The sequence below is a fragment of the Oncorhynchus clarkii genome, chromosome 3, assembly GCF_045791955.1.
Source record: "Oncorhynchus clarkii lewisi isolate Uvic-CL-2024 chromosome 3, UVic_Ocla_1.0, whole genome shotgun sequence".
Taxonomy (NCBI): Eukaryota; Metazoa; Chordata; class Actinopteri; order Salmoniformes; family Salmonidae; genus Oncorhynchus; species Oncorhynchus clarkii.
Window position 1 is genome coordinate 52,254,110 of NC_092149.1, and position 16,271 is coordinate 52,270,380.

At 43.6% G+C, this 16,271-nt stretch overlaps 1 pseudogene; it reads right to left on the reverse strand.

Moving 5' to 3' along the window:
* Positions 1–16,271, reverse strand: part of LOC139385647 (coiled-coil domain-containing protein 148-like) — a 56,551-nt pseudogene that overhangs the window by 14,756 nt on the left and 25,524 nt on the right.

Below are 16,271 nucleotides of genomic sequence, written 5' to 3' on the forward strand. Positions count from 1 at the left end.
TGGAGAATGAGTTGGCACATTTCTACGAGACGAATATGGAATGGAGAACTAGACTAGGCCATTTCCAAGAAAGGTGGAGTTTAGTTAAGAAACACCTCTGCTAGCTGAAATTGAAATAATGTAATCAAATGCTATTTTCTTAAAATATTTCACACAATGTAATAGCAGACTTTGTGTTCACTGACTTGATTATATATATTTTTTTATCAGAGTACATTGTTCTGGCCCCTGGTCAAATAGAGGAGAGGAGTTGTGTGGTGAGGTGTTGCTGTATCTGTTTATGAAACCAGGTTTACTGTTCACTTGAGCAATCTGAGATGGAGTTCCATGCAATCAAATCATGGCTCTATATAATAGTGTACGTTTCCTTGAATTTGTTCTGGATTTTGGGACTGTGAAGAGAACCCTGGTGGCATGTCTGGTGTAGTAAGTGTGTGTATCAGTGCTGTGTATAAGTTGACTATGCAAACAATTTAGAATTTTCAACACATTGTTTCACACACACAGAAGTGATGCAGTCAGTCTCTCTTGTTGCTGTCTCAGGTTCTTGTTTGTTACTGCCTCTTTTGTCTATCCTCTTCTGATATGGCCTGTTCATTTCTTCTAGTGTCTCTCTCCATCATATTTTATCCTTCTGTTGCTGTCTCTATGTCTTGTCTGGTGTCTCTATCCATCATATTTTATTATTCTGTTGCTGTCTCTATGTCTTGTCTGGTGTCTCTCTCCATCATATTTTATTATTCTGTTGCTGTCTCTATGTCTTGTCTGGTGTCTCTCTCCATCATATTTTATTATTCTGTTGCTGTCTCTATGTCTTGTCTGGTGTCTCTCTCCATCATATTTTATTATTCTGTTGCTGTCTCTATGTCTTGTCTGGTGTCTCTCTCCATCATATTCTATTATTCTGATGCTGTCTCTGTGGCTTGTCTGATGTCTCTCTCCATCATCTACTCTTCTTTCTGTTGCTGTCTCTGTGTCTTGTCTGGTGTGTCTTTTAGTTTTTCAATCTTAAACGGTCAAGGGGATACTGGGGTAGCTGAACTTGTTTTGGGCCTGTGTCTGGGCCACCTAAATCAGCCTCTTCCCTACCATTGGCCACTGGCTGCTGCTGTTCTAAGTGCTCAACTGGCCTGCTGTTCTCATCTGTCCTCATCCTTGGCTCATTTGAAAGGAATATGTCATTACTTAGTTTTAAAGGGTGACTGCACTTGCTGATTCGGCCTCGTTTTAGATTTGGTTCATTCAATTAAGTCATTAAATTCACTAAATATACTGTTAAATAACTCTGACTGACACCCAGTTGCTTAAGGATGCTCAGCGCTAATGCTAGCTTATTAGCATTAGCCAACCCTTATGCTGAGGGAGACTACTAGCTAGTTAGCTACTACCCAACCCTGCACAAACCTGTGGCTAACTCTGCTGCTGCAGCACTTTGACTTTCTGGCTGTTCTGCCCTCTCCACCTCATTCACTGCTGCCTCAACCTGCTCGTTTTTTTCACCACTGTTTCGGAATAAGTTCACAATATCCATATTTGCTCTGTGTTATGCTGTAGATTCTGACTGAGTAACAGGCGTTTTTCTGAGTCATGACATTGACATCTAACCGGTGCTGTAGGGGTGGCCGAGGGGTCAAGGGACATGAGCGGTCCACTACGTTGTGAAATTTCGACCAGTCACAGTAGGCACTGCGTCACTCGAGGGGCTTCTTGCAGTGCCTGCGACTGCCTAGCTCAGTATATGGTATTGTTTATTTTTGTCATAAAAATTTGTCAGTTGAAAAAAAAAACAGTACTGCATAGTATGTGTGGATATGGAAACTCAGATCATACTGACATGTAAATATATATATATAAATATATATATGTATATATATATATATGTCACATTCTAACCATAGTTCTGTTATTTTATTCTTTGTTTTAGTATGGTCAGGGTGTGAGTTGGGGTGGGCAGTCTATGTTTGTTTTTCTATGTTGGTTTTTGTGTTCGGCCTAGTATGGTTCTCAATCAGAGGCAGGTGTCGTTAGTTGTCTCTGATTGAGAATCATACTTAGGTAGCCTGGGTTTCACTTTTGGATTGTGGGTGTTTGTTTTCCGTGTGAGTGTTTGGTCCACACGGTACTGTTTCGGTTTTCCTTCGTTCACTTTATTGTTTTGTATTTCAGTGTTCAGTTCGTTTCATTAAAGATTACATCATGAACCCTTACCACGCTGCGCTTTGGTCCGATCCTTACTCCTCCTCAGACGAAAAGGAAATCCGTTACAATATATAAATAAAACTGATTGGCTCAAGGAAAATTCCACAAATGAACTTATAACAAGGCACACCTGTTAATTGAAATGCATTCCAGGTGACTACCTCATGAAGCTGGTTGAGAGAATGCCACGAGTGTGCAAAGCTCCAATCAAGGCAAAGGGTGGCTAGTTTGAAGAATCTAACATCTAAAATGCATGATTCCATATGTGTTATTTCATGGTTTTGATGTCTTCACTATTATTCTACAATGTAGAAAATAATTATAAAAATTAAGAAAAGCCCTTGAATGAGTAGGTGTGTCCAAACGTTTGACTGATACATAGATATATAAGGTCCAGGGTAGGATCAAAATCATCCGAGGCCAAAGCACCGGACGCCCTAGCCTAATGACGATACTGGGACAGACATCTCCCCATCTTCACAAACATTGAATTAATATGGCTTAATAAGGCCATTTAAATAAATCTGAAATATATTTTTCCTTCAATCTAGAGCCATAATCATTATGCTTAATTCTATGTAAAAAAAATAATTTTAAAAAACTATGTATTTTTCTGCATATCTAAGAACACCTCTTGAGCTGTCTGTATCCTCCTGACTAGTGGTTCAAAATATTCTTCTTTGCTTTTCTGCAAAAATCTGGGTAAAAGATGGAAAGGAATGTGAGTCTTATTCAGAACATTTAGTCAGGGTTCTAAATTAAACATTTTCATTTGTAGCACTGGTGAAATTATTTTAATTGATTGAGATACAGGTTATATTGGGCCTTTAAGAATTCTAGCTACTTTTGAGCTACACCTTTTGCCTAGAAACGAATATGTAACACTGCAAATACATTTGTTTGTTATAAAAGCTAAAATGTTAATATGAATACTTGTCACTGAAATTAAAAAGTCATTTGTGGAATATACATTTGCTATATTGTGTAAAAGCAAAATTTTCCTTTTGAGATGCATTACACTTAAAATTGTACACTGTCTCTTTAAAAAGGTCAAGTTCTGGGATAATGCAACATGCAAGAAGCACCTTTTCTGTTATTTCTGTGCCCCCACATGTTTGACCATACTGGTCAAATTACCAGGTTGTTTGTTGAGCTGGAAGAAAGACGTTCTCGTTGTAGTAATGACGCAACAGTGACGCTAACGAATCTGCATTCACTTGTTTCTTTAGGGCACTCAAAGCCTTATTATTACAACAATTATTGTCCGGGATATTTGTTTCATAGTCACACAGTGGTCCCAAAATAAAACTCCTGGTTGCACAGAAAAATATTTTGTCGCATATGCGGCCAAATTGTTCGCACTTTAAAGCCTTGCATTTAGTTATTGCTTGCTTCTCTAAAGTCTACCAACCTTGTCAGCAGGCATGCCAGCTCAGATTGTTAGACAAGCTAGCTACTCTAACCTGATTAATAGCCTGAAATGGCTTCTTGGTAGATAATAATGAGGTTGGGAGACCTATCTGGGCTAGCTAAAGCCAACTTCATAAAATGTCTAGGTGGGTAGTAATATTACAGAGAAGAAAATACTACAATTTATTTTTTAAAACAGGACAAATCTGAGGGGGCATGGTGCCTCTGGTAGCTAGGCTAACACACCAGGGCTTGGTATTGCACATTACACTAGCCTGGCCAGGGGGAAGAGTTGTCCTTCAGAGCTGCAGGGGTCAATTTGGCCCAGAAACATTTATTCTGGAGCTCCTCTCACTGCACACCATAATAACCCACAGGAGAGCTGCTCAGTGGGTCATCAGTATACAACACACAGCATTATGCACACAGCCCAGCTCCCAATGATGCCAGCAGCAGGTCTTCTCCATCACCACCACCAGGCTTCCTCCAGCTCCATCACCACCACCAGGCTTCCTCCAGCCCCACCACCAGGCCTCTTCCAGCACCACCATCAAGCATCTTCCAGCACCACAACCAGGCCTCTTCCAGCCCCACCACCAGGCCTCTTCCAGCACCACCACCAGGCTGCTTCCAGCACCACCACCTGGCCTCTTCCAGCCCCACCACCTGGCCTCTTCCAGCCCCACCACCAGGCCTCTTCCAGCACCACCACCAGGCTGCTTCCAGCCCCACCACCAGGCCTCTTCCAGCACCACCACCAGGCTGCTTCCAGCACCACCACCTGGCCTCTTCCAGCCCCACCACCTGGCCTCTTCCAGCCCCACCACCTTGCCTCTTCCAGCACCACCACCAGGCTGCTTCCAGCACCACCGCCAGGCCTCTTCCAGCACCACCACCAGGCTGCTTCCAGCACCACCACCAGGCTGCTTCCAGCACCACCAGGCCTCACCTCAGGCTCCATGATTTCAGTAAATCACAGAGAGGATAATGGGGAGGCTTGAAGTGTGATAGGGGTAGGGAATCATACTGAGACCTTTTCAACATGTCCCCTCAAATTATGATATAAATACAACAATGTTTGAATTATGCATAAAATGTTTGATAAACCAATTTAAATCATAAATTACCAATGCTTTACAATAGCAGGTAATGAAATATACTGAAAAAATATATAAACGCAACATGCAACAATTTATACGATTTTACTGAATACAGTTCTTATAAGGAAATCCGTCAATTGAAATAAATGCATGAGGCCCTCATCCATGGATTTCACATGACTGGGAATACAGATATGCATCTGTTGGCCACAGATACTTAAAAAAATGTTGCAGCGTTGATCAGAAAACCAGTCAGCATCTGGTGTGACCACCATTTGCCTCATGCAGTGTGAGACAGCTCCTTCACATACAGCTGTTCAGACTGTTGATTGTGGCCTGTGGAATGTTGTCCCACTCCTCTTCAATGGCTGTGCGAAGTTGCTGGATATTGTTGGGAACTGGAACACTCTGTCGTACACGTCCTTCCAGAGCATCCCAAACATGCTCAATGGGTGACATGTCTGGTGACTATTTTCAGCTTCCAGGAATTATGTACAGATCATTGTGACATGGGGCCGTGCATTATCATGCTGAAACATGAGGTGATGGCGGCAGATGAATGGCACGACAATGGGTCTCAGGATCTCGTCATGGTATCTCTGTGCATTCAAATTGCCATTGATAAAATGCAATTGTGTTTGTTGACCGTAGCTTACAGCTGCTCATACCATAACCCACCTCCACCATGGGGCACTCTGTTCTCAACGTTGACATCAGCAAACCGCTCGCCCACACATGGTCTGCGGTTAGAGACCAGTTGGACATACTGCCAAATTCTCTAAAACAATGTTGGTTGCGACTTATGGTAGAGAAATTAACATTCAATTCTCTGGCAACAGCTCTGGTGAACATTCCTGCAGTCAGCATGCCAATTGCATGCTACCTCAAAACTTGAGACCTCTGTGGCATTGAGTTGTGTGAGAAAACTGCACAATTTAGAGTGGCCTTTTATTGTCCCCAGCATAAGATGCACCTGTGTAATGATCATGCTGCTTAATCAGCTTCTTGATATGCCACACCTGTCAGGTGGATGGATTATCTTGGCAAATGAGAAATGCTTAATAACAGGGATGTAAACAAATTTGTGCACAACACTTTATAGAAATACGCTTTTTGTGCATATGAACATTTCTTGGATCTTTCATTTCAGCTCATGAAACATGAGACCAACACTTTACATGTTGCATTTATATGTTTGTTCAGTGTAAGATAATGAAATTGCAAAAGTGGATTTCATCCTGATGAATATGTAAATCATTGTTCATTTAGCAAGGCTCCTGGAAACAGAGACAAAGGCTGCAGAAACAAAGCATTTGTAAGAAGGCTGACAGAATGGCAAGGGGAATCCATCTTGTGCTCCGTTCGTGTCACTGTGTCAGGATTTTTTTTATTTTTTTATTTTACCTTTATTTAACCAGGCAAGTCAGTTAAGAACAAATTCTTATTTTCAATGACGGCCTGGGAACAGTGGGTTAACTGCCTGTTCAGGGGCAGAACGACAGATTTGTACCTTGTCAGCTCGGGGGTTTGAACTCGCAACCTTCCGGTTACTAGTCCAACGCTCTAACCACTAGGCTACCCTGCCGCCCCGCAGGATGATAAAGGCTCTGAGAACCCAGGAGAGATTTGGCTGGAAGGAGACTTCCATCTCTGCTCCAACTCCACTCCAGCACAGAAATATACAGTATGACTATAACAGGATTCATATAAGGTAAGGTTGGTAAAGACTCTGATTAAGTTGGCAATGCGTTTGAATCATCGCACAAAATGCATGAATTCCCTCTATTACAGTCTGTGCATTGTGCACCGAGGGAGCCATCTATAGGTCATGGGCCTATGCTTTTTTTTCTCTCTATCTGGGCCACAGATATGATTTGATCACTTTTACCTCAAGGTGTTGGTGAGGCACTGATGTGTCCATCTAGTGTATGTATTTTGTTGTATCTACTGTATGGAACAGATTGTGGGCCATAGATAGGGCAGGCCATGTGATGTTATCGTCAACATGTACATGACAACAGTGCGTGGGAAGCCACGTGTCCACGTGTGTACTATGGCCAGTTACACCAGGTCATTAGGAGTTAATACAAGTCTTAGAGCGTTGTTATCCAATCAGCTTCAATACGACTTAAACCTCCAAGCCCTCATAGCAAGCATGCTACCGACGGCTACAGAAACAAACAGAAGTTGTTCATCATTGACACGGAAACCTAATTGTGATGCCACTTCAGCAACAGTGGGGGAGTTTTTCCATGTACGCAACTTGCTTGTTGAGCGAACCAAACATACCCAAGACAGTTACATCATGTCAGCAAGACAAGGCTGTCCTTATTAGCTTGTTAGCATTCACAGCCCATCCCCAGTGGCAGCTCAAACCGAGCGTGAGAAGCTAGCTGGCAACAGGAAGTGAGTGTCAGTGAGCTGCCTCCTTAGTGGAGACCTTCTGCACAGTCAGACAGAGCGTGCTTTTGTATTTATTAAGGATCCCCATTTCCAAGCCAGCAGCTACTCTTCCTGGGGTCCAGCAACATTAAGGCAGTTATATACAATACAAACTATTACATCACATTACATTTCATGCCCTCAGGCCACTACTCTGCTACCACATATCTGCAATACAAAATATTACATCACATTACATTTCATGCCCTCAGGCCACTACTCTGCTACCACATATCTGCAATACAAAATCCCATGTGTACGTGTGTGTGGAGTGCGTGTGTTATCGTGTGTGTGTGTGTGCGTGTGTCTGTGTGTGTGTCTCTTCACAGTCCCTGCTATTCCATAAGGTGTATTTGTATCCGTTTTTAAAATCAGATTCTACTGCTGGCATCAGTTACCTGATGTGGAGCAGAGTTTCATGTAGCCATGGCTCTTCAGTGCATTTGGAAAGTATTCAGACTTTTTCCACATTTTGTTATGTTACAGCCTAATTGTTTTTTTCCCCTTATCAATCTACACACAACAGCCCATAATGATAAAGCAAAAACAGGTTTTTAGATTTTTTTGCAAAGTTATTAAAATTAAAAAGCTGAAATATCACATTTACATAAGTATTCAAACCCTTTACTCAGTACTTTGTTGAAGCACCTTTGGCAGTGATTACAGCCTCGAGTCTTCTTGGGTATGACGCTACAAGCTTGGCACACCTGTATTTGGGGAGTTTCTCCCATTCTTCTCTGCAGATCCTCTCAAGCTCTGTCAGGTTGGATGAAGAGCGTCACTGCACAGCTATTTTCAGGTCTTTCCAGAGATGATTGATCGGGTTCAAGTCCGGGATCTGGCTGGGCCACTGAAGGACATTCAAAGACTTGTCCTGAAGCCACTCCTGCGTTGTCTTGGCTGTGTGCTTAGGGTCGTTGTCCTGTTGGAAGGTGAACCTTCGCCCCAGTCTGAGGTCTTGAGCACTCTGGAGCAGGTTTTCATCAAGAATCTCTCTGTACTTTGCTCCGTTCATCTTTCGCTCGACCCTGACTAGTCTCCCAGACCCTGCCGCTGAAAAACATCCCCACAGCATTATGCTGCCAACACCATGCTTCCTTCAGACGTGACACTTGGCATTCAGGCCAAATAGTTCAATCTTGGTTTCATCAGACCAGAGAATCTTGTTTCTCATGGTCTTGAGTCCGTTAGGTGCCTTTTGGCAAATTCCAAGCAGGCTGTTATGTGCCTTTTACTGAGGCGTGGCTTCTGTCTGGCCACTCTACCATAAAGGCCTGATTGGTGGAGTGCTGCAGAGATGGTTGTCCTTCTGGAAGATTCTCCCATCTCCACAGAGGAACTCTGGAGCTCTGTCAGAGTGACCATCAGGTTCTTGTTCACATCCCTGACCAAGGCCCTCCCCGGGCGGCCAGCTCTAGGAAGAGTCTCTGTGTGTCCAAACTTCTTTTCCGTTTAAGAATGATGGGGACCATCAATGCTGCAGAATTGTTTTGGGTGTCCTTCCCCAGATCTGTGCCTTGACACAATCCTGTATCTGCGGCCTCTGGTGGCATGTCTTGTGGGGTATGAATGGGTGAATTCAGCATGTCAGTACTTCTTTCAAAAAAAGTAGTGATGTAGTCAATCTCTCCTCTACTTTGAGTCATGAGAGATTGACATGCATGTTATTAATGTTAGCTCTCTGTGTACATTTAAGGGCCAGACGTACTGCCCTGTTCTGAGCCAATTTGTGCCCCTGACCACATGACTGGACAGTAGTCAAGGTGCAAAAAAACTAGGGCCTGTAGGACCTGCCTTGTTGATTGGATAGATCCCAAATGGCACCATATTCCCTACATAGTGCACTACTTTTGCCACGAGCTCTGGTCAAAATAGAGCACTATACAGAGAATAGGATGCCATTTCAGTGTGCTTCATATACCTCTACCCTTTCTCTGAGTCGGGAGAAGATGTCCTGCTGGTGCTGGCGGTCTGTGTGGTGGGCCAGCTCCTCCTGGTGGGCCTGCCTGGCCACCTCCATCACCAGGGCTTTTCGGGCCTGCTGCCAGCTCTGGGCCTCCGCACGCAGCTGGGTCGAGGTGAAGCGTTGCCAGTCAAAGCTCGGCTCGGGTTCCGTCTGCAACAAGACAGCCATGGAGATGTAATTGCAACTAGAACAGGAGTCTAGTTTTCTAAACCTTTATTTAACCAGGAAAAGGCTCTTGAGGTTAGAAACCACTTTTGCGACAGGGACCTTTTGCTAGGTTTATGTAGCGATATAGCCTGTCACAACAGTGCTGTCACAAGTTGGTCGTAGTGACATATAATATCTAACAACATACTGTATATAGCATATATGCAGCATAGCAACATGTAAGCCTGTATTCATACATTCGATTAGACTAACGTGCTAAAGCAGATATACAGAAATTACGGAGTACCAACCAGGTCTTGATATTGGCTTTAGATGCGCTATATATACAAAAGTATGTGGACTGAAGAGCTCAGTGTCTTTCAATTTGGCACCATCATAGGATGCCACCTTTCCAACAAGTCAGTCCGCCGAGTGCTAAAGCGAGTAGCGCGTATAAATCGTCTCTCCTCGGTTGCAATACTCACTACTGAGTTCCAAACTGCCTCTGAAAGCAACATCAGAACAAAAACTGTTAGTCGGGAGCTTAATGAAATGGCTTTCCATGGCCAATCAGCCATCACACAAGCCTAAGATAACCATACGCAATGCCAAGCGTCGGCTGGACTGGTGTAAAACTTGCCGCCATTGGACTCTGGAGCAGTGGAAACACGTTCTCTGAAGTGAGAAATCACACACTTCACCATCTGGCAGTCCGACAGACAAATCTGGGTTTGGCGGATGCCAGGAGAACGCTACCTGACCCAATGCATAGTGTCAACTGTAAAGTTTGGTGGAGGATGAATAATGGTCTGGGGATGTTTTTATGGTTCGGGCTAGGCCCCTTAGTTCTAGTGAAGGGAAATCTTAACGCAACAGCATACAATGACATTCTAGACGATTCTGTGCTTCCAACTTTATGGCCACAGTTTAGGGATGGTCTTTTTGTGTTTCAGCATGACAATGCCCCTGTGCACAAAGCGAGGTCCATTCAGAAATGTGCACAAAGCGAGGTCCATTTAGAAATGTGCATAAAGCGAGGTCCATTCAGAAAGTTCAGAAAGTTCTTCCACACGAGATCGGTGTGGAAGAACTTGAGTGGCCGTCACAGAGCCCTGACGTCAACCCCAACGAACACCTTTGGGATGAATTGGAACACCGACTGCGAGCCAGGGCTAATCGCCCAACATCAGTGCCAGATCTCACTAATGCTCTTGTGGCTGAATGGAAGCGAGTCCCTGCAGCAATGTTTCAACATCTAGTGGAAATCCTTCCCAGAAGGGTAGAGGCTGTTATAGGAGTAACAGGGGGACCAACTCTAGAGTGAGATGTTCGTCAAGCAGGTGTCCACATACTTTTGGTCATGTAGTGTACAGCTGAAGTCAGAAGTTTACATACACCATAGCCAAATGCATTTCAACTCAGTTTTTCACAATTCCTGACATTTAATCCTTGTAAAAAGTCTCTGTCTTAGGTCAGTTAGAATCACCACTTTATTTTCAGAATGTGAAATGTCAGAATAATAGTAGAGAGTGATTTATTTCAGCTTTTATTTCTTTCATCACATTCCCAGTGGGTCAGAAGTTTATATAGACTCAATTAGTATTTGGTAGCATTGCCTTTAAATTGTTTAACTTGGGTCAAACTTCCACAAGCTTCCCACAATAAGTTGGGTGAATTTTGGCCCATTCCTCCTGACAGAGCTGGTGTAACTGAGTCCGGTTTGTAGGCCTCCTTGCTCGCACGCGCCTTTTCAGTTCTGCCCACAAATTTTCTATGGGATTGAGGTCAGGGCTTTGTGATGGACACTCCAATACCTTGACTTTGTTGTCCTTAAGTCATTTTGCCACAACAATGGAAGTATGCTTGGGGTCATTGTCCATTTGGAAAACCCATTTACGACCAAGATTTAACTTCCTGACTGATGTCTTGAGATGTTGCTTCAATATATCCACATAATTTTCCTCTTAATGATGCCATCTATTTTGTGAAGTGCACCAGTCCCTCCTGCAGCAAAGCACCCCCACAACATGATGCTGCTACCCCGGTTCTTCACGGTTGGGATGGTGTTCTTCGGCTTGCAAGCCTCCCCCTTTTTCGTTGCCATTATGGCCAAACAGTTCTATTTTTGTTTCATCAGACCAGAGGACATTTGTCCAAAAAGTACGATCTTTGTCCCCATGTGCAGTTGCAAACTGTAGTCTGGCTTTTTTATGGCGGTTTTGGAGCAGTGGCTTCTTCCTTGCTGAGCGCCTTTCAGGTTATGTCGATATAGGACTCGTTTTACTGTGGATATAGATACTTTTGTACCTGTTTCCTCCAGCATCTTCACAAGGTCCTTTGCTGTTGTTCTGGGATTGATTTGCACTTTTTGGACCAAAGTATGTTCACCTCTAGGAGACATAACGCGTCTCCTTCCTGAGCGTTATGACGGCTGCGTGGTCCCATGGTGTTTATACTTGCGTACTATTGTTTGAACAGATGAACGTGGTACCTTCAGGCGTTTGGAAATTTCTCCCAAGGATGAACCATATTCATGGAGTGGTTGAAAAACGAGTTTTAATGACTCCAACCTAAGTGTATGTAAACTTCCGACTTCAACTGTACGTGGTGTAAAATTGACTTTTCCCTTTTATGGTAAAATGTCCCGGAGGAAACCTCTAGGGTTTTCCATGAGGGGTGTCTGTAGCTATTTATTATTGTGTCAGCGATCACACAGAGGCAGCTTCACTTGGCTACCTTATTGGAACGGAGGGAATGGTATTAATCTATGTTCTAATAGTGGCTAACTGCCGGTGTGAAGGCATTATGCGGCTGACTGGTTTTATTGAAAGTGAGTGAGCTGACAGATCTGCCAATGTAACATACGGCGCCGCGCCAGAGGCAGCCGAGCACATCCTGGTTATTAAATGCACAACTTTATAACTTCAAGATGATCCATCATCCTTTTCCTTCTCTCTCCCTCTCTCTCCGTGTCCTTCTCCCTTGCTCTTTTGGAATTTGTGGGTGTGTGTGTGTTTCACAGTGTGTTCAGAAAGTATTCAGAATCCTTGACTTGTTCCACATTTTGTTACGTTACAGCCTTATTCTAAAATTGATTAAAGACACACAATAACACATAATGACAAAGAGAAAACAGTTTTTTAGAATTGTTTACAAATGTATTACAAATAAAAAGATAGAAATACTATATGGACATAAGTATGCAGACCCTTTGCTATGAGACTCAAAATGAAGCTCAGGTGCATCCTGTTTCCAATGATCATCCTTGAGATGTTTCTATGACTTGATTGGAGTCCACCTGTGGTAAATTCAATTGATTGGACATGATTTGGAAAGACACACACCTGTATATATCAGGTCCCACAGTTGACAGTGCATGTCAGAGCAAAAACCAAGCCATAAGGTTGAAGGAATTGTCCGTAGAGACAGGACTGTGTCGAGGCACAGATCTGGGAAAGTGTTGAAGCGCTGAAGATCCCCAAGAACACAGTGGCCTTCATCATTCTTAAATGGATGAAGTTTGGAACCACCAAGACTCTTCCTAGAGTTGGCCACACAGCCAAACTGAGCAGTCGGGGGTGAAGGGCATTGGTCAGGGAGGTGACCAAGAACCTGATGGTCACTCAGAGCTCCAGAGTTCCTCTGTGGAGATGGGAGAACCGTCCAGAAGGACAACATCTCTGCAGCACTCCACCAATCAGATTGTTATGGTAGAGTGGCCAGACGGAAGCCACTCCTCAGGAAAAGGCACATGACAGCCCTCTTGGAGTATGCCAAAAGGCACCTAACGAACTCTCAGACCATAAGAAACAAGATTCTCTGGTCTGATGAAACCAAGACTGAACTCTTTGGCCTGAATTCCAAGCATCACGTCTGGAGGAAACATGGCACCATCCCTACGGTGAAGCATGGTGGTGGCAGCATCATGCCGTGGGGATGTTTTTCAGCAGCAGGGACTGGGAGACTAGTCAGGATCCTTGGTGAAAACCTGCTCCATAGCACTCAGGACCTCAGACTGAGGTGAAGGTTCACCTTCCAACAGGACAACAACCCTAAGCACACAGCCAAGACAACGCAGGAGTGGCTTCAGGACAAGTCTTTGAATGTCCTTCAGTGGCCCAGCCAGAGCCCTCACTTGAACCCGATTGAACATCTCTGGAGAGACCTGGAAATAGCTGTGCAGCGACGCTCCCCATTCAACCTGACAGGGCTTGAGAGAATCTGCAGAGAAGAATGGGAGAAACTCACCAAATGTATATACAGTGGAGAGAACAAGTATTTGATACACTGCCGATTTTGTAGGTTTTCCTACTTACAAAGCATGTAGAGGTCTGTAATTTTTATCATAGGTACACTTCAACTGTGAGAGACGGAATCTAAAACAAAAATTCAGAAAATCACATTGTATGATTTGTAAGTAATTAATTTGCATTTTACTGCATGACAGAACTTAATATTTGGTACAGAAACCTTTGTTTGCAAATACAGAGATCATACGTTTCCTGTAGTTCTTGACCAGGTTTGCACACACTGCAGCAGGGATTTTGGCCCACTCCTCCATACAGACCTTCTACACTTCCTTCAATAATACGGACTTTCAGCTCCCTCCAAAGAATTTCTATTGGGTTCAGGTCTGGAGACTGGCTAGGCCACTCCAGGACCTTGAGATGCTTCTTACGGAGCCACTCCTTAGTTGCCCATTGTCATTGTCATGCTGGAAGACCCAGCCACGACCCATCTTCAATGTTCTTACTGAGGGAAGGAGGTTGTTGGCCAAGATCTCGCGATACATGGCCCCATCCATCCTCCCCTCAATGCGGTGCAGTCGTCCTGTCCCCTTTGCAGAAAAGCATCCCAAAGAATGATGTTTCCACCTCCATGCTTCATGGTTGGGATGGTGTTCTTGGGGTTGTACTCATCCTTCTTCTTCCTCCAAACACGGCGAGTGTTTGGAGGCTCTATTTTTGTCTCATCGGAACACATGACATTCTCCCATTCCTCATCCAGATGGTCATTGGCAAACTTCAGATGGGCCTGGACATGCGCTGGCTTGAGCAGGGGGAGGCGTAGTGTGTTACTAATGGTTTTCTTTGAGACTGTGGTCCCAGCTCTCTTCAGGTCATTGACCAGGTCCTGCCGTGTAGTTCTGGGCTGATCCCTCACCTTCCTCATGATCATTGATGCCCCATGAGGTGAGATCTTGCATGGAGCCCCAGACCGAGGGTGATTGACCGTCATCTTGAACTTCTTCCATTTTCAAATAATTGCGCCAACAGTTGTTGCCTTCTCCCCAAGCTGCTTGCCTATTGTCCTATTAGCCCATCTCAGCCTTGTGCAGGTCTACAATTGTATCCCTGATGTCCTTACACAGCTGTCTGGTCTTTGCCATTGTGGAGAGGCTGGAGTCTGTTTGATTGAGTGTGTGGACAGGTGTCTTTTATACAGGTAACGAGTTCAAACAGGTGCAGTTAATACAGGTAATGAGTGGAGAGCAGGAGGGCTTCTTAAAGAAAAACTAACAGGTCTGTGAGAGCCGGAATTCTTACTGGTTGGTAGGTGATCAAATACTTATGTCATGCAATAAAATGCAAATGAATTACTTAAAAATCATACAGTGTGATTTTCTGGATTTTTGAGAGATTCCATCTCTCACAGTTGAAGTGTACCTATGATAAAAAATGACGGACGTCTACATGCTTTGTAAGTAGGAAAACCTGCAAAATCGGCAGTGTATCAAATACTTGTTCTCCCCACTGTAGGTGTGCCAAGCTTGTAGCATCATACCCAAGAAGACTCAATGCTGTAATCGCTGCCAAAGGTGCTTCAACATTTTACTGAGGAAATGGTCTGAATACTTACATAAATGTGATATTTCAACAACAACAAAAAATGAATACATTTGCAAAAAATATCTAAAAACCTATTTTTGCTTGGTCATCATGGGGTATTGTGTGTTGATTGATGAGGAAAAAAACAATTTAATACATTTTCGAATAAGCTTGTAACGTAACAAAATGTGGAAAAAGTCAAGGGGTCTGAATACTTTCCGAATGCACTGCATATGCGTTCCTATGTGTTCATTTGTGTGCATGTGCATCCGTGTGTGTGTGTGCATGCGTGTGTGTGCGTGTGCTCATGTTCTGTAAGGAACCGTGCTTCTACACCTGCATTGCTTGCTGTTTGGGGTTTTAGGCTGAGTTTCTGTTCAGCACTTTGAGATATCAGCTGATGTAAGAAGGGCTATATAAATACATTTGATTTGATGTGATTTGATTCTTAAATCTGTGCAGCGGTATTAGTTCAGCTGCTGACTGACAAATCCGTGCAGAGCCCCAGCAATCACTGCGAGGGCTGAACAGTCGTACCATATTGGAAAGAAAACGGTTTGTCTGTCTGTAATTTATTTGTAATGACTTGATGCTGCCTATCTTGGCCAGGGCGCTCTTGAAAAATAGATTTTAATCTCAATGAGCCCTTCCTGGTTAAATAAAGGTTAAATAAATCAAATTGAAAAAAAAAATATGATGGAAAGGCAGATCCATTAAAGAACCTAAATTAATTCCGTAAATGCCAAGGAACATCATGGGGTAGCTCCCATTGAATTTTAATAGCAGACAATTTGCTTCTCACTTTTGATTTGCATGTGACATATGACAAAAGAAACCATGACCATTCGAAATGGAAACATTCACCAGCCAGTTCCACCAGGGGGCATAGTGCACTCTGTCAAATGGACGGCAAACCTCAGCATCCCTCTGATCCAGGGATGGGCAACTCCAGTCCTCGGGGGCTGGAGTAAAGTCACTTTCCCCCTGTCTCTAGCGAACACAGCTGATTAAAAGAATAGCATTTCAAACTGAAGATCATGATTATTTGATTATTGGAGTCAGGTGTGTTTGCTGGGGGAAAAAGTGTGAAACCAATCAGTTCCCAGAGGACTGGAGTTGCCCGTCCCTGATAATCATCATATGACAATGGATTTAAAAACACCTACTATATTTGCATAT